We start from the raw sequence: 17,244 nt of genomic DNA on the forward strand, positions 1-17,244 counted from the left end.
CATGAGTTTTTGAGCATGTTTAGGCCCTCAAAAAGGCCCTTGTTTGGGGTGAATAATAATAATAATAATAATAATAATAAGAAACGGAGCAGATACAATAGGGCCTTCGCACTCTCAGTGCTCGGGCCCTAATAATAATAATAATAAGAAACGGAGCAGATACAATAGGGCCTTCGCACTCTCGGTGCTCGGGCCCTAATAATTAAAGCTGCAAGCAGCGTTATGAGGGCCCTCGCACCCCCGGCACGTCGAGCCACTGCCAACACCTCAAACCGGCACGTCCGATGTGATGTCACATTGATGGATTTCATGCTTTTAATCACCAGCTAACATTTCATCTTATTCAACCAGGATTATAGTCATGCCACTAGGTGGCGCTCTAACCATTATTGACAAATAGCATAACAAACATTTCCAAGCTCGAGTCTCATCGCACCTGCGACCTTTGGGAGAGATTGGACATTGTGTTTTTTAGTGACAGCAGATTACTGCTTTTTGCGAGTGATTGAAACTCTACGTGCCGCCATGACCACCCCGTTTCCCTGAACGGAAAAAGCTTCGCAATTTAACATCACAAAGGTCTTTAGATTCTACACACTGAAGAATGCTTCAATATGATGAAATCCCTTGGAGGAGTTCGTCAAAGTATGAGGCCTGAAAAGGGGGGAAAATGTCATCAAAATTACACATTAATTTTAAAATGGCTGACTTCCTGTTGGATTTGGGATATTGCTCCAAGAGACTTTTTTGTACATCTTGATATCTTACACAAGCTTACCAAGTGTCAGACTCATAGATGAAACACAGAGCAGGGGCTGATGTTTTGAAATATTGTAGGGGGCGCTGTGGAGCCATTTTGCGCTATTCAAGGAAAATGGTTACATAACAACAATGCCTTCATCCATTTGGAGGTGTGTGCCAAATTTCAAGCCTCTATAAACTTTCCAAGCCCCTCAAAAGCCACTTCATCTTTCATGATGAACCGCGTTGCCACCAGGGTGCGCCGTTCAGTTTAAAGTCACAATTTTTGCACTGAAGCATCACGAGGGACTGATGGTGATATTCACCGCTTTTGAGGTGGCCACGATCAACCTGTGAAAATCAGTACAACAAAGTTAAAGCCATGACATTTCCTGTTGCCACTAGGTGGCGCTGTCCGTATTTCCGACAATGGGCACATCAATCTGTTCAGGGCGGGTCTGACATCATGCCTGTAAAGTCTGGTACTGATCAGACTGGATTTCATTGAGTTATACTAATTTGTTTCTTCATGGCGTGACATCAAAGTTCGCCATGCTGCTGGGGTCACACCCTTTCGCGAAAACTCACAGTTTTCACTGTAACCCAAGACCAACTCCTTAAGGCTTTCCTGGAGAAATTTGAGGCTGCAGGTGTCACCCATCACAATACTGTACCCCAAAGTGTAAAACATGACATTTCCTGTTCCCACTAGGTGGCGCTGTCCTTGATGTCAAATATGGCAGTTGAAATATGTTCAGGGGTGGAGCCTTATCATATGTGTTCACTTTGGTCAAGGTCAGAAAATGTATGACAAAATGAGAGGCAATAAGATTTTCATGGCGAGTCATCGAAATTCGCCATGGCGCCACGGCCTCATAGTATTGTGAAAACTCAAAAGCTCCGCAATTTAACATGGCATAAGGGTGTAGTTGGCACTGACCAAATATGAAGGTTATGAAATCAAACCCCAAGGAGGAGTTCGTCAAAGTTCGAGGCATGGAAATGGTAAAATCAGAGCCAAAATGTCACCTTCAATCAAAAATGGCGGACTTCCTGTTGGGTTTAGGACATTGCCATAATAGACTTTTTTGTTCGACTCTGAACATTATATAGGTGTACCGACTTTCAAACATGTAGGTCATACCCATACCGGGGGCTCGCGTTTTTCAATTTTCTAGGTGGCGCTACTGAGCTAATTTTCCCTGGCCATGTCTGACAACATTAAAATACGTAAATTTTCACCAGACCTGACGCGTGTGCAAAATTTCATGAGTTTTCGAGCATGTTTAGGCCCTCAAACGGCCAATTCATTTGCCGAAATAATAATAATAATAATAATTAAAGCTGCAAGCAGCGTTATGAGGGCCCTCGCACCCCCGTCGCGTCGAGCCACGCCCAACACCTAAAACCAGCACGTCCGATCTGATGTCACATTGATGGAATTCATGCATTTAACCACCAGCTAACATTTCAACTCATTCATTCATGATTTGTTAGTCGTTCCACTAGGTGGCGCTCTAACCCTTATGCACAAATGGCATAACAAACATTTCCGAGCTCGAGTCTCATCACGCCTATGAGCTTTGGGAGAGATTTGACATTGTGTTTTTGAGTGACAGCAGATTACTGCTTTTTGGCGAGTGATTGAAACGCCACGTGCCGCCATGACCACCCCGTTTCCCTGAATGTAAAAAGCTTCGCAATTTAACATCACAAAGGTCTTTAGATTCCACACACAGGAGATCGCATCAATCTGATGAAATCCCTTGGAGGAGTTCGCCAAAGAACGGTGCCTGGAAAGAAGGGAAAATGTTGCCAAAATTGCACATTAATTTTAAAATGGCTGACTTCCTGTTGGATTTTGGATATTGCTCCAAGAGACTTTTTTGTACATCTTGATATCTCCTATAAGCTTACCAGGTTTCAGACTCATACATAAAAAACAGAGCTGGGGCTGTGGTTTTGAAATTTTGTAGGGGGCGCTGTGGAGCCATTTCGCGCTATTCAATAAAAATGATCACATGACAACAAAGCCTTCATCCATTTGGAGGGGTGTGCTAAATTTAAAGCCTCTATATACTTTCCAAGCCCCTCAAAAGCCACTTCATCTTTCATGGTGGACCGCGTTGCCACCAGGGTGCGCCGTTCAGTTTAAAGTCACAATTTTTGCACTGAAGCATCACGAGGGACTGATGTTGATATTCACCGCTTTTGAGGTGGCCACGATGAACCTGTGAAAATCAGTACAACAAAATTAAAGCCATGACATTTCCTGTTGCCACTAGGTGGCGCTGTCCGTATTTCCGACAATGGGCACATCAATCTGTTCAGGGCGGGTCTGACATCATGCCTGTAAAGTCTGGTACTGATCAGACTGGATTTCATTGAGTTATACTAATTTGTTTCTTCATGGCGTGACATCAAAGTTCGCCATGCTGCTGGGGTCACACCCTTTCGCGAAAACTCACAGTTTTCACTGTAACCCAAGACCAACTCCTTAAGGCTTTCCTGGAGAAATTTGAGGCTGCAGATGTCACCCATCACTATACTGTACCCCAAAGTGTAAAACATGACATTTCCTGTTCCCACTAGGTGGCGCTGTCCTTGATGTCAAATATGGCAGTTGAAATATGTTCAGGGGTGGAGCCTTATCATATGTGTGCTGTTTGGTCCAGATCGGAACATGTATGACAGAATGAGAGGCAATAAGATTTTCATGGCGAGTCATCGAAATTCGCCATGGCGCCACGGCCTCATAGTATTGTGAAAACTCAAAAGCTCCGCAATTTAACATGGCACAAGGGTATAGTTGACACTGTCCAAATTTCAAGTTTATAGGACCAAATCCCAAGGAGGAGTTCGTTAAAGTACAAGGCATGGAAATGGTAAAATCAGACCCAAAATCTCACCTTCAATCCAAAATGGCGGACTTCCTGTTGGGTTTAGGACATTGCCATAATAGACTTTTTTGTTCGACTCTGAACGTTATATAGGTGTACCGACTTTCAAACATGTAGGTCATACCCATACCGGGGGCTCGCGTTTTTCATTTTTCTAGGTGGCGCTACTGAGCTAATTTTCCCTGGCCATGTCTGAGAACATTAAAATACGTAAATTTTCACCAGACCTGACGCGTGTGCAAAATTTCATGAGTTTTCGAGCATGTTTAGGCCCTCAAACGGCCAATTCATTTGCCGGAATAATAATAATAATAATAATAATAATAATAATAATAATAATAATAATAAACAGAGCAATTACAATAGGGCCTTCGCACTGTCAGTGCTCGGGCCCTAATAATAATAATAATAATAATAAACAGAGCAATTACAATAGGGCCTTCGCACTGTCAGTGCTCGGGCCCTAATAATAAACAGAGCAATTACAATAGGGCCTTCGCACTGTCAGTGCTCGGGCCCTAATTAAAGCTGCAAGCAGCGTTATGAGGGCCCTCGCACCCCGGCGTGTCGAGCCACGCCCAACACCTAAAACCAGCACGTCCGATGTGATGTCACATTGATGGAATTCATGCATTTAACCAACAGCTAACATTTCATCTCATTGAACCATGATTATAGTCATCCCAATAGGTGGCGCTCTAACTATTACCGACAAATGGCATACCAAACATTTCCGAGCTCCAGTCTCATCACACCTGAGACGTTTGGGAGAGATTGGACATTGTGTTTTTGAGTGACAGCAGATTACTGCTTTGTGGCGAGTTATTCAAACTCTAAGTGCCGCCATAACCACCCTGTTTCGCTGAACGTAAAAAGCTTCGCAATTTAACATCACAAAGGTCTTTAGATTCTACAAGCTGCAGATCGGTCCAATCTGATGAAATCCCTTGGAGGAGTTCGTCAAAGTACGGTGCCTGAAAATATGGGAAAATGTTGCCAAAATTACACATTAATTTTAAAATGGCTGACTTCCTGTTGGATTTGGGATATTGCTCTAAGAGACTTTTTTGTACTTCTTGATATCTCCTATAAGCTTACCAGGTTTCAGACTCATACATAAAACACAGAGAAGGGGCTGTGGTTTTGAATGTTTGTAGGGGGCGCTGTGGAGCCATTTTGGGATATTCAATGAAAATGATCACATGACAACAAAGCCTTCGTCACATTGGAGGTGTGTGCCAAATTTCAAGCCTCTATAAACTTGCCAAGACCCTCAAAAGCCACTTCATCTTTCATCGTGAACAGCGTTGCCACCAGGGTGCGCCGTTCAGTTTAAAGTCACAATTTTTGCACTGAAGCATCACGAGGGACTGATGGTGATATTCACCGCTTTTGAGGTGGCCAAGATGAACCTGTGAAAATCAGTACAACAAAATTAAAGCCATGACATTTCCTGTTGCCACTAGGTGGCGCTGTCCGTATTTCCGACAATGGGCACATCAATCTGTTCAGGGCGGGTCTGACATCATGCCTGTAAAGTCTGGTACTGATCAGACTGGATTTCATTGAGTTATACTAATTTGTTTCTTCATGGCGTGACATCAAAGTTCGCCACGCCGCTGGGGTCACACCCTTTTGCGAAAAGTCACAGTTTTCACTGTAACCCAAGACCAACTCCTTAAGGCTTTCCTGGAGAAATTTGAGGCTGCAGATGTCACCCATCACTATACTGTACCCCAAAGTGTAAAACATGACATTTCCTGTTCCCACTAGGTGGCGCTGTCCTTGATGTCAAATATGGCAGTTGAAATATGTTCAGGGGTGGAGCCTTATCATATGTGTGCTCTTTGGTCCAGATCGGAACATGTATGACAGAATGAGAGGCAATAAGATTTTCATGGCGAGTCATCAAAATTCGCCATGGCGCCACGGCCTCATACTATTGTGAAAACTCAAAAGCTCCGCAATTTAACATGGCACAAGGGTGTAGTTGACACTGTCCAAATTTGAAGTTTATAGGACCAAATCCCAAGGAGGAGTTCGTTAAAGTACAAGGCATGGAAACGGTAAAATCAGAGCCAAAATGTCACCTTCAATCCAAAATGGCGGACTTCCTGTTGGGTTTAGGACATTGCCATAATAGACTTTTTTGTTCGACTCTGAACGTTATATAGGTGTACCGACTTTCAAACATGTAGGTCATACCCATACCGGGGGCTCGCGTTTTTCATTTTTCTAGGTGGCGCTACTGAGCTAATTTTCCCTGGCCATGTCTGAGAACATTAAAATACGTAAATTTTCACCAGACCTGACGCGTGTGCGAAATTTCATGAGTTTTCGAGCATGTTTAGGTCCTCAAAAGGCCGATTCATTTGCCGAAATAATAATAATAATAATAATTAAAGCTGCAAGCAGCGTTATGAGGGCCCTCGCACCCCGGCGTGTCGAGCCACGCCCAACACCTAAAACCAGCACGTCCGATGTGATGTCACATTGATGGAATTCATGCATTTAACCAACAGCTAACATTTCATCTCATTGAACCATGATTATAGTCATCCCAATAGGTGGCGCTCTAACTATTACCGACAAATGGCATACCAAACATTTCCGAGCTCCAGTCTCATCACACCTGAGACGTTTGGGAGAGATTGGACATTGTGTTTTTGAGTGACAGCAGATTACTGCTTTGTGGCGAGTTATTCAAACTCTAAGTGCCGCCATAACCACCCTGTTTCGCTGAACGTAAAAAGCTTCGCAATTTAACATCACAAAGGTCTTTAGATTCTACAAGCTGCAGATCGGTCCAATCTGATGAAATCCCTTGGAGGAGTTCGTCAAAGTACGGTGCCTGAAAATATGGGAAAATGTTGCCAAAATTACACATTAATTTTAAAATGGCTGACTTCCTGTTGGATTTGGGATATTGCTCTAAGAGACTTTTTTGTACTTCTTGATATCTCCTATAAGCTTACCAGGTTTCAGACTCATACATAAAACACAGAGAAGGGGCTGTGGTTTTGAATGTTTGTAGGGGGCGCTGTGGAGCCATTTTGGGATATTCAATGAAAATGATCACATAACAACAAAGCCTTCGTCACATTGGAGGTGTGTGCCAAATTTCAAGCCTCTATAAACTTGCCAAGACCCTCAAAAGCCACTTCATCTTTCATCGTGAACAGCGTTGCCACCAGGGTGCGCCGTTCAGTTTAAAGTCACAATTTTTGCACTGAAGCATCACGAGGGACTGATGGTGATATTCACCGCTTTTGAGGTGGCCAAGATGAACCTGTGAAAATCAGTACAACAAAATTAAAGCCATGACATTTCCTGTTGCCACTAGGTGGCGCTGTCCGTATTTCCGACAATGGGCACATCAATCTGTTCAGGGCGGGTCTGACATCATGCCTGTAAAGTCTGGTACTGATCAGACTGGATTTCATTGAGTTATACTAATTTGTTTCTTCATGGCGTGACATCAAAGTTCGCCACGCCGCTGGGGTCACACCCTTTTGCGAAAAGTCACAGTTTTCACTGTAACCCAAGACCAACTCCTTAAGGCTTTCCTGGAGAAATTTGAGGCTGCAGATGTCACCCATCACTATACTGTACCCCAAAGTGTAAAACATGACATTTCCTGTTCCCACTAGGTGGCGCTGTCCTTGATGTCAAATATGGCAGTTGAAATATGTTCAGGGGTGGAGCCTTATCATATGTGTGCTCTTTGGTCCAGATCGGAACATGTATGACAGAATGAGAGGCAATAAGATTTTCATGGCGAGTCATCAAAATTCGCCATGGCGCCACGGCCTCATACTATTGTGAAAACTCAAAAGCTCCGCAATTTAACATGGCACAAGGGTGTAGTTGACACTGTCCAAATTTGAAGTTTATAGGACCAAATCCCAAGGAGGAGTTCGTTAAAGTACAAGGCATGGAAACGGTAAAATCAGAGCCAAAATGTCACCTTCAATCCAAAATGGCGGACTTCCTGTTGGGTTTAGGACATTGCCATAATAGACTTTTTTGTTCGACTCTGAACGTTATATAGGTGTACCGACTTTCAAACATGTAGGTCATACCCATACCGGGGGCTCGCGTTTTTCATTTTTCTAGGTGGCGCTACTGAGCTAATTTTCCCTGGCCATGTCTGAGAACATTAAAATACGTAAATTTTCACCAGACCTGACGCGTGTGCGAAATTTCATGAGTTTTCGAGCATGTTTAGGTCCTCAAAAGGCCGATTCATTTGCCGAAATAATAATAATTAAAGCTGCAAGCAGCGTTATGAGGGCCCTCGCACCCCCGGCGCGTCGAGCCACGCCCAACACCTAAAACCAGCACGTCCGATCTGATGTCACATTGATGGAATTCATGCATTTAACCACCAGCTAACATTTCAACTCATTCATTCATGATTAGTTAGTCGTTCCACTAGGTGGGGCTCTAACCATTATGTACAAATGGCATAACAAACATTTCCTAGCTCGAGTCTCATCACGCCTGCGACCTTTGGGAGAGTTTGGACATTGTGTTTTTGAGTGACAGCAGATTACTGCTTTTTGGCGAGTGATTGAAACTCCACGTGCCGCCATGACAACCCCGTTTCCCTGAACGTAAAAAGCTTCGCAATTTAACATCACAAAGGTCTTTAGATTCCACACACTGGAGATTGGTTCAATATGATGAAATCCCTTGGAGGAGTTCGTCAAAGAACGGTGCCTGGAAAGAGGGGAAAATGTTGCCAAAATTGCACATTAATTTTAAAATGGCTGACTTCCTGTTGTATTTGGGATATTGCTCCAAGAGACTTTTTTGTACATCTTGATATCTCCTATAAGCTTACCAGGTTTCAGACTCATACATAAAACACAGAGCTGGGGCTGTGGTTTTGAAATTTTGTAGGGGGCGCTGTGGAGCCATTTTGGGATATTCAATGAAAATGATCACATAACAACAAAGCCTTAAGCACATTGGAGGTGTGGGCCAAATTTCAAGACTTTTTAAACTTTCCAAGCCCCTCAAAAACCACTTCATTTTTCATGGTGAACAGCGTTGCCACCAGGGTGCACCGTTCAGTATAAAGTCACAATTTTCGCACTGCAGCATCATGAAGGACTGACGGTGACATTCACCGCTTTTGAGGTATCCACAATGAACCTGTGAAAATCAGTACAACAAAGTGTAAGACATGACATTTCCTGTTCCCACTAGGTGGCGCTCTTCATATTCCTGACAATGGGCACATCAATTTGTTCAGGGCGGGTCTGATATCATGCCTGTAAAGTCTGGTACTAATCAGACTGGATTTCATGGAGTTATACTAATTTGTTTCTTCATGGCGAGATATCAAAGTTCGCCATGCTGCTGAGGTCACACCCTTTCGTGAAAAGTCACAGTTTTCACTGTACCCCAAGACCAACTCCTTACGCCTTTCCTGGAGAAATTTGAGGCTGCAGATGTCACCCATCACAATACTGTACCCCAAAGTGTAAAACATGACATTTCCTGTTCCCACTAGGTGGCGCTGTCGCTGACGTAAAATATGGCAGTTGAAATATGTTCAGGGCTGGAGCCTTATCATATGTGTGCTCTTTGGTCCAGATCGGACAATGTATGACGGAATGAGAGGCAATAAGATTTTCATGGCGAGTCATCGAAATTCGCCGTGGCGCCACGGCCTCATGGTATTGTGAAAACTCAAAAGCTCCGCAATTTAACATGGCACAAGGGTGTAGTTGGCACTGACCAAATATGAAGCTTATACGACCAATTTCCAAGGAGGAGTTCGTTAAAGTTCGAGGCATGGAAACGACAAAATTAGAGCCAAAATGTCACCTTCACTTCTAAATTGCGGACTTCCTGTTGGGTTTGCATCAATGGGCCCACTGACTTTTTTGTTCGGCTCGTCATGATACACATGTGTGCCAAATTTCATACATGTAGCTCAAACTATGTGGTCGTAGGGCTGCATTTAACAAGGCATAGGTGGCGCTCTAGAGCCATTTCCCAGTGCTCATAAGTAAAACCATTAAAATACAAAATTTTTCACCAGACATGGCATGTCTGCAAAATTTCATGAGTTTTTGAGCATGTTTAGGCCCTCAAAAAGGCCCTTGTTTGGGGTGAATAATAATAATAATTAAAGCTGCAAGCAGCGTTATGAGGGCCCTCGCACCCCCGGCGCGTCGAGCCACGCCCAACACCTAAAACCAGCACGTCCGATCTGATGTCACATTGATGGAATTCATGCATTTAACCACCAGCTAACATTTCAACTCATTCATTCATGATTAGTTAGTCGTTCCACTAGGTGGCGCTCTAACCATTATGTACAAATGGCATAACAAACATTTCCGAGCTCGAGTCTCATCACGCCTGCGACCTTTGGGACATATTGGACATTTTGATTTTGAGTGACAGCAGATTACTGCTTTTTGGCGAGTGACTGAAACTCCACGTGCCGCCATGACAACCCCGTTTCCCTGAACGTAAAAAGCTTCGCAATTTAACATCACAAAGGTCTTTAGATTCCACACACTGGAGATTGGTTCAATATGATGAAATCCCTTGGAGGAGTTCGTCAAAGAACGGTGCCTGGAAAGAGGCGAAAATTTCACAAAAATTACACATTAATTTTAAAATGGCTGACTTCCTGTTGGATTTGGGATATTGCTCCAAGAGACTTTTTTGTACATCTTGATATCTCCTATAAGCTTACCAGGTTTAAGACTCATACATAAAACACAGAGCTGGGGCTGTGGTTTTGAAATTTTGTAGGGGGCGCTGTGGAGCCATTTTGCGCTATTCAATGAAAATGATCACATAACAACAAAGCATTCATCACAATGGAGGTGTGCGCCAAATTTCAAGCCTCTATAAACTTTCCAAGACCCTCAAAAGCCACTTCATTTTTCATGGTGAACAGCGTTGCCACCAGGGTGCGCCGTTCAGTTTAAAGTCACAATTTTTGCACTAAAGCATCATCAAGGACTGATGGTGATATTCACCGCTTTTGAGGTGGCCACTATGAACCTGTGAAAATCAGTACAACAAAGTGTAAGACATGACATTTCCTGTTCCCACTAGGTGGCGCTCTTCATATTCCTGACAATGGGCACATCAATCTGTTCAGGGCGGGTGTGACATCATGCCTGTAAAGTCTGGTACTAATCAGACTGGATTTCATGGAGTTATACTAATTTGTTTCTTCATGGCGAGATATCAAAGTTCGCCATGCTGCTGAGGTCACACCCTTTCGTGAAAAGCCACAGTTTTCACTGTACCCCAAGACCAACTCCTTAAGGCTTTCCTGGAGAAATTTGAGGCTGCAGATGTCACCCATCACTATACTGTACCCCAAAGTGTAAAACATGACATTTCCTGTTCCCACTAGGTGGCGCTGTCCTTGATGTCAAATATGGCACTTGAAATATGTTCAGGGGTGGAGCCTTATCATATGTGTTCACTTTGGTCAAGGTCAGAAAATGTATGACAAAATGAGAGGCAATAAGATTTTCATGGCGAGTCATCGAAATTCGCCGTGGCGCCACGGCCTCATGGTATTGTGAAAACTCAAAAGCTCCGCAATTTAACATGGCACAAGGGTGTAGTTGGCACTGACCAAATATGAAGGTTATGAAATCAAACCCCAAGGAGGAGTTCGTTAAAGTTCGAGGCATGGAAACGGTAAAATCAGAGCCAAAATGTCACCTTCAATCCAAAATGGCGGACTTCCTGTTGGGTTTACGACATTGCCATAATAGACTTTTTTGTTCGACTCTGAACGTTATATAGGTGTACCGACTTTCAAACATGTAGGTCATACCCATATTGGGGGCTCGCGTTTTTCATTTTTCTAGGTGGCGCTACTGAGCTAATTTTCCCTGGCCATGTCTGAGAACATTAAAATACGTAAATTTTCACCAGACCTGACGCGTGTGCAAAATTTCATGAGTTTTCGAGCATGTTTAGGCCCTCAAACGGCCAATTCATTTGCCGAAATAATAATAATAATAATAATAATAATAATAAACAGAGCAATTACAATAGGGCCTTCGCACTGTCAGTGCTCGGGCCCTAATAAGAAACGGAGCAGATACAATAGGGCCTTCGCACAGTCAGTGCTCGGGCCCTAATAATAATAATAATAAACAGAGCAATTACAATAGGGCCTTCGCACTGTCAGTGCTCGGGCCCTAATTAAAGCTGCAAGCAGCGTTATGAGGGCCCTCGCACCCCCGGCGCGTCGAGCCACGCCCAACACCTAAAACCAGCACGTCCGATCTGATGTCACATTGATGGAATTCATGCATTTAACCACCAGCTAACATTTCAACTCATTTATTCGTGATTAGTTAGTCGTTCCACTAGGTGGCGCTCTAACCATTATGTACAAATGGCATAACAAACATTTCCGAGCTCGAGTCTCATCACGCCTATGAGCTTTGGGAGAGATTGGACATTGTGTTTTTGAGTGACAGCAGATTAGTGCTTTTTGGCGAGTGACTGAAACTCTACGTGCCGCCATGACCACCCCGTTTCCCTGAATGTAAAAAGCTTCGCAATTTAACATCACAAAGGTCTTTAGATTCCACACACAGGAGATTGCATCCACCTGATGAAATCCCTTGGAGGAGTACGTCAAAGCACGGTGCCTGAAAAGAGGGGAAAATGTTGCCAAAATTGCACATTAATTTTAAAATGGCTGACTTCCTGTTGGATTTGGGATATTGCTCCAAGAGACTTTTTTGTACATCTTGATATCTCCTATAAGCCTACCAGGTTTCAGATTCATACATAAAACACAGAGCAGGGGCTGTGGTTTTGAAATTTATGTAGGGGGCGCTGTGGAGCCATTTTGGGATATTCAATGAAAATGATCACATGACAACAAAGCCTTCATCACATTGGGGGTGTGTGCCAAATTTCAAGCCTCTATAAACTTGCCAAGACCCTCAAAAGCCACTTCATCTTTCATGGTGAACAGCGTTGCCACCAGGGTGCGCCGTTCAGTTTAAAGTCACAATTTTTGCACTGAAGCATCACGAGGGACTGATGGTGATATTCACCGCTTTTGAGGTGGCCACGATGAACCTGTGAAAATCAGTACAACAAAATTAAAGCCATGACATTTCCTGTTGCCACTAGGTGGCGCTGTCCGTATTTCTGACAATGGGCACATCAATCTGTTCAGGGCGAGTCTGACATCATGCCTGTAAAGTCTGGTACTGATCAGGCTGGATTTCATTGAGTTATACTAATTTGTTTCTTCATGGCGTGACATCAAAGTTCGCCATGCTGCTGGGGTCACACCCTTTGGCGAAAAGTCACAGCTTTCACTGTAACCCAAGACCAACTCCTTAAGGCTTTCCTGGAGAAATTTGAGGCTGCAGATGTCACCCATCACTATACTGTACCCCAAAGTGTAAAACATGACATTTCCTGTTCCCACTAGGTGGCGCTGTCCTTGATGTCAAATATGGCAGTTGAAATATGTTCAGGGGTGGAGCCTTATCATATGTGTGCTCTTTGGTCCAGATCGGAACATGTATGACAGAATGAGAGGCAATAAGATTTTCATGGCGAGTCATCAAAATTCGCCATGGCGCCACGGCCTCATAGTATTGTGAAAACTCAAAAGCTCCGCAATTTAACATGGCACAAGGGTGTAGTTGACACTGTCCAAATTTGAAGTATATAGGACCAAATCCCAAGGAGGAGTTCGTTAAAGTACAAGGCATGGAAACGGTAAAATCAGAGCCAAAATGTCACCTTCAATCCAAAATGGCGGACTTCCTGTTGGGTTTAAGACATTGCCATAATAGACTTTTTTGTTCGACTCTGAACGTTATAACGGTGTACCGACTTTCAAACTTGTAGGCCATACCCATACCGGGGGCTCGCGTTTTTCAATTTTCTAGGTGGCGCTACTGAGCTAATTTTCCCTGGCCATGTCTGAGAACATTAAAATACGTAAATTTTCACCAGACCGGACGCGTGTGCAAAATTTCATGAGTTTTCGAGCATGTTTAGGCCCTCAAACGGCCAATTCATTTGCCGAAATAATAATAATAATTAAAGCTGCAAGCAGCGTTATGAGGGCCCTCGCACCCCCGGCGCGTCGAGCCACGCCCAACACCTAAAACCAGCACCTCCGATCTGATGTCACATTGATGTAATTCATGCATTTAACCACCAGCTAACAATTCATCTCATTCAATCATGATTATAGTTGTCCCACTAGGTGGCGCTCTAACCATTACTGACAAATGGCATAACAAACATTTCCTAGCTCGAGTCTCATCACGCCTGCGACCTTTGGGAGAGATTGAACATTTTGATTTTGAGTGACAGCAGATTACTGCTTTTTGGCGAGTGATTGAAACTCCACGTGCCGCCATGACCACCCCATTTCCCTTAATGTAAAAAGCTTCGCAATTTAACATCACAAAGGTCTTTAGATTCCTCACACTGGAGATTGGTTCAATCTGATGAAATCCCTTGGAGGAGTTCGTCAAAGTATGAAGCCTGAAAAGAGGGGAAAATGTCGCCAAAATTGCACATTAATTTTAAAATGGCTGACTTCCTGTTGGATTTGGGATATTGCTCCAAGAGACTTTTTTGTACATCTTGATATCTCCTATAAGCCTACCAGGTTTCAGATTCATACATAAAACACAGAGCTGGGGCTGATGTTTTGAAATTTTGTAGGGGGCGCTGTGGAGCCATTTTGGGATATTCAATGAAAATGATCACATGACAACAAAGCCTTCATCACATTGGAGGTGTGTGCCAAATTTCAAGCCTCTATAAACTTGCCAAGACCCTCAAAAGCCACTTCATCTTTCATGGTGAACAGCGTTGCCACCAGGGTGCGCCGTTCAGTTTAAAGTCACAATGTTTGCACTGAAGCATCACGAGGGACTGATGATGATATTCACCGCTTTTGAGGTGGCCACGATGAACCTGTGAAAATCAGTACAACAAAATTAAAGCCATGACATTTCCTGTTGCCACTAGGTGGCGCTGTCCGTATTTCCGACAATGGGCACATCAATCTGTTCAGGGCGGGTCTGACATCATGCCTGTAAAGTCTGGTACTGATCAGACTGGATTTCATTGAGTTATACTAATTTGTTTCTTCATGGCGTGACATCAAAGTTCGCCATGCTGCTGGGGTCACACCCTTTCGCGAAAACTCACAGTTTTCACTGTAACCCAAGACCAACTCCTTAAGGCTTTCCTGGAGAAATTTGAGGCTGCAGATGTCACCCATCACTATACTGTACCCCAAAGTGTAAAACATGACATTTCCTGTTCCCACTAGGTGGCGCTGTCCTTGATGTAAAATATGGCAGTTGAAATATGTTCAGGGGTGGAGCCTTATCATATGTGTTCACTTTGGTCAAGGTCAGAAAATGTATGACAAAATGAGAGGCAATAAGATTTTCATGGCGAGTCATCGAAATTCGCCATGGCGCCACGGCCTCATAGTATTGTGAAAACTCAAAAGCTCCGCAATTTAACATGGCACAAGGGTGTAGTTGACACTGTCCAAATTTGAAGGTTATGAAATGAAACCCCAAGGAGGAGTTCGCAAAAGTTCGAGGCATGGAAATGGCAAAATTAGAGCCAAAATGTCACCTTCTCTTCCAAATGGCGGACTTCCTGTTGGGTTTGCGTCAATGGGCCCACAGACTTTTTTGTTCGTCTTGGCATGATACACATGTGTGCCAAATTTCATACATGTAGCTCAAACGATGTGGTCGTAGGGCTGCATTTAACAAGGCATAGGTGGCGCTCTAGAGCCATTTCCCAGTGCTCATATGTAAAACCATTAAAATACAAAATTTTTCACCAAACCTGGCATGTGTGCAAAATTTCATGAGTTTTTGAGCATGTTTAGGCCCTCAAAAAGGCCCTTGTTTGGGGTGAATAATAATAATAATAATAATAATAATAAGAAACGGAGCAGATACAATAGGGCCTTCGCACTCTCAGTGCTCGGGCCCTAATAAACAGAGCAATTACAATAGGGCCTTCGCACTGTCAGTGCTCGGGCCCTAATAATAAACAGAGCAATTACAATAGGGCCTTCGCACTGTCAGTGCTCGGGCCCTAATTAAAGCTGCAAGCAGCGTTATGAGGGCCCTCGCACCCCCGGCACGTCGAGCCACTGCCAACACCTCAAACCGGCACGTCCGATGTGATGTCACATTGATGGATTTCATGCTTTTAATCACCAGCTAACATTTCATCTTATTCAACCAGGATTATAGTCATGCCACTAGGTGGCGCTCTAACCATTATTGACAAATAGCATAACAAACATTTCCAAGCTCGAGTCTCATCACACCTGCGACCTTTGGGAGAGATTGGACATTGTGTTTTTAGTGACAGCAGATTACTGCTTTTTGCGAGTGATTGAAACTCTACGTGCCGCCATGACCACCCCGTTTCCCTGAACGGAAAAAGCTTCGCAATTTAACATCACAAAGGTCTTTAGATTCTACACACTGAAGAATGCTTCAATATGATGAAATCCCTTGGAGGAGTTCGTCAAAGTATGAGGCCTGAAAAGGGGGGAAAATGTCATCAAAATTACACATTAATTTTAAAATGGCTGACTTCCTGTTGGATTTGGGATATTGCTCCAAGAGACTTTTTTGTACATCTTGATATCTTACACAAGCTTACCAAGTGTCAGACTCATAGATGAAACACAGAGCAGGGGCTGATGTTTTGAAATATTGTAGGGGGCGCTGTGGAGCCATTTTGCGCTATTCAAGGAAAATGGTTACATAACAACAATGCCTTCATCCATTTGGAGGTGTGTGCCAAATTTCAAGCCTCTATAAACTTGCCAAGCCCCTCAAAAGCCACTTCATCTTTCATGGTGAACCGCGTTGCCACCAGGGTGCGCCGTTCAGTTTAAAGTCACAATTTTTGCACTGAAGCATCACGAGGGACTGATGTTGATATTCGCCGCTTTTGAGGTGGCCACGATGAACCTGTGAAAATCAGTACAACAAAATTAAAGCCATGACATTTCCTGTTGCCACTAGGTGGCGCTGTCCGTATTTCCGACAATGGGCACATCAATCTGTTCAGGGCGGGTCTGACATCATGCCTGTAAAGTCTGGTACTGATCAGACTGGATTTCATTGAGTTATACTAATTTGTTTCTTCATGGCGTGACATCAAAGTTCGCCATGCTGCTGGGGTCACACCCTTTCGCGAAAACTCACAGTTTTCACTGTAACCCAAGACCAACTCCTTAAGGCTTTCCTGGAGAAATTTGAGGCTGCAGATGTCACCCATCACTATACTGTACCCCAAAGTGTAAAACATGACATTTCCTGTTCCCACTAGGTGGCGCTGTCCTTGATGTCAAATATGGCAGTTGAAATATGTTCAGGGGTGGAGCCTTATCATATGTGTTCACTTTGGTCAAGGTCAGAAAATGTATGACAAAATGAGAGGCAATAAGATTTTCATGGCGAGTCATCGAAATTTGCCATGGCGCCATGGCCTCATAGTATTGTGAAAACTCAAAAGCTCCGCAATTTAACATGGCACAAGGGTGTAGTTGACACTGTCC

This window comes from Diplotaxodon limnothrissa, linkage group LG23 (assembly GCF_057381915.1).
Source record: "Diplotaxodon limnothrissa isolate DT_005_m linkage group LG23, D_limnothrissa_male_GT1.1, whole genome shotgun sequence".
In the NCBI taxonomy this organism is placed as follows: domain Eukaryota; kingdom Metazoa; phylum Chordata; class Actinopteri; order Cichliformes; family Cichlidae; genus Diplotaxodon; species Diplotaxodon limnothrissa.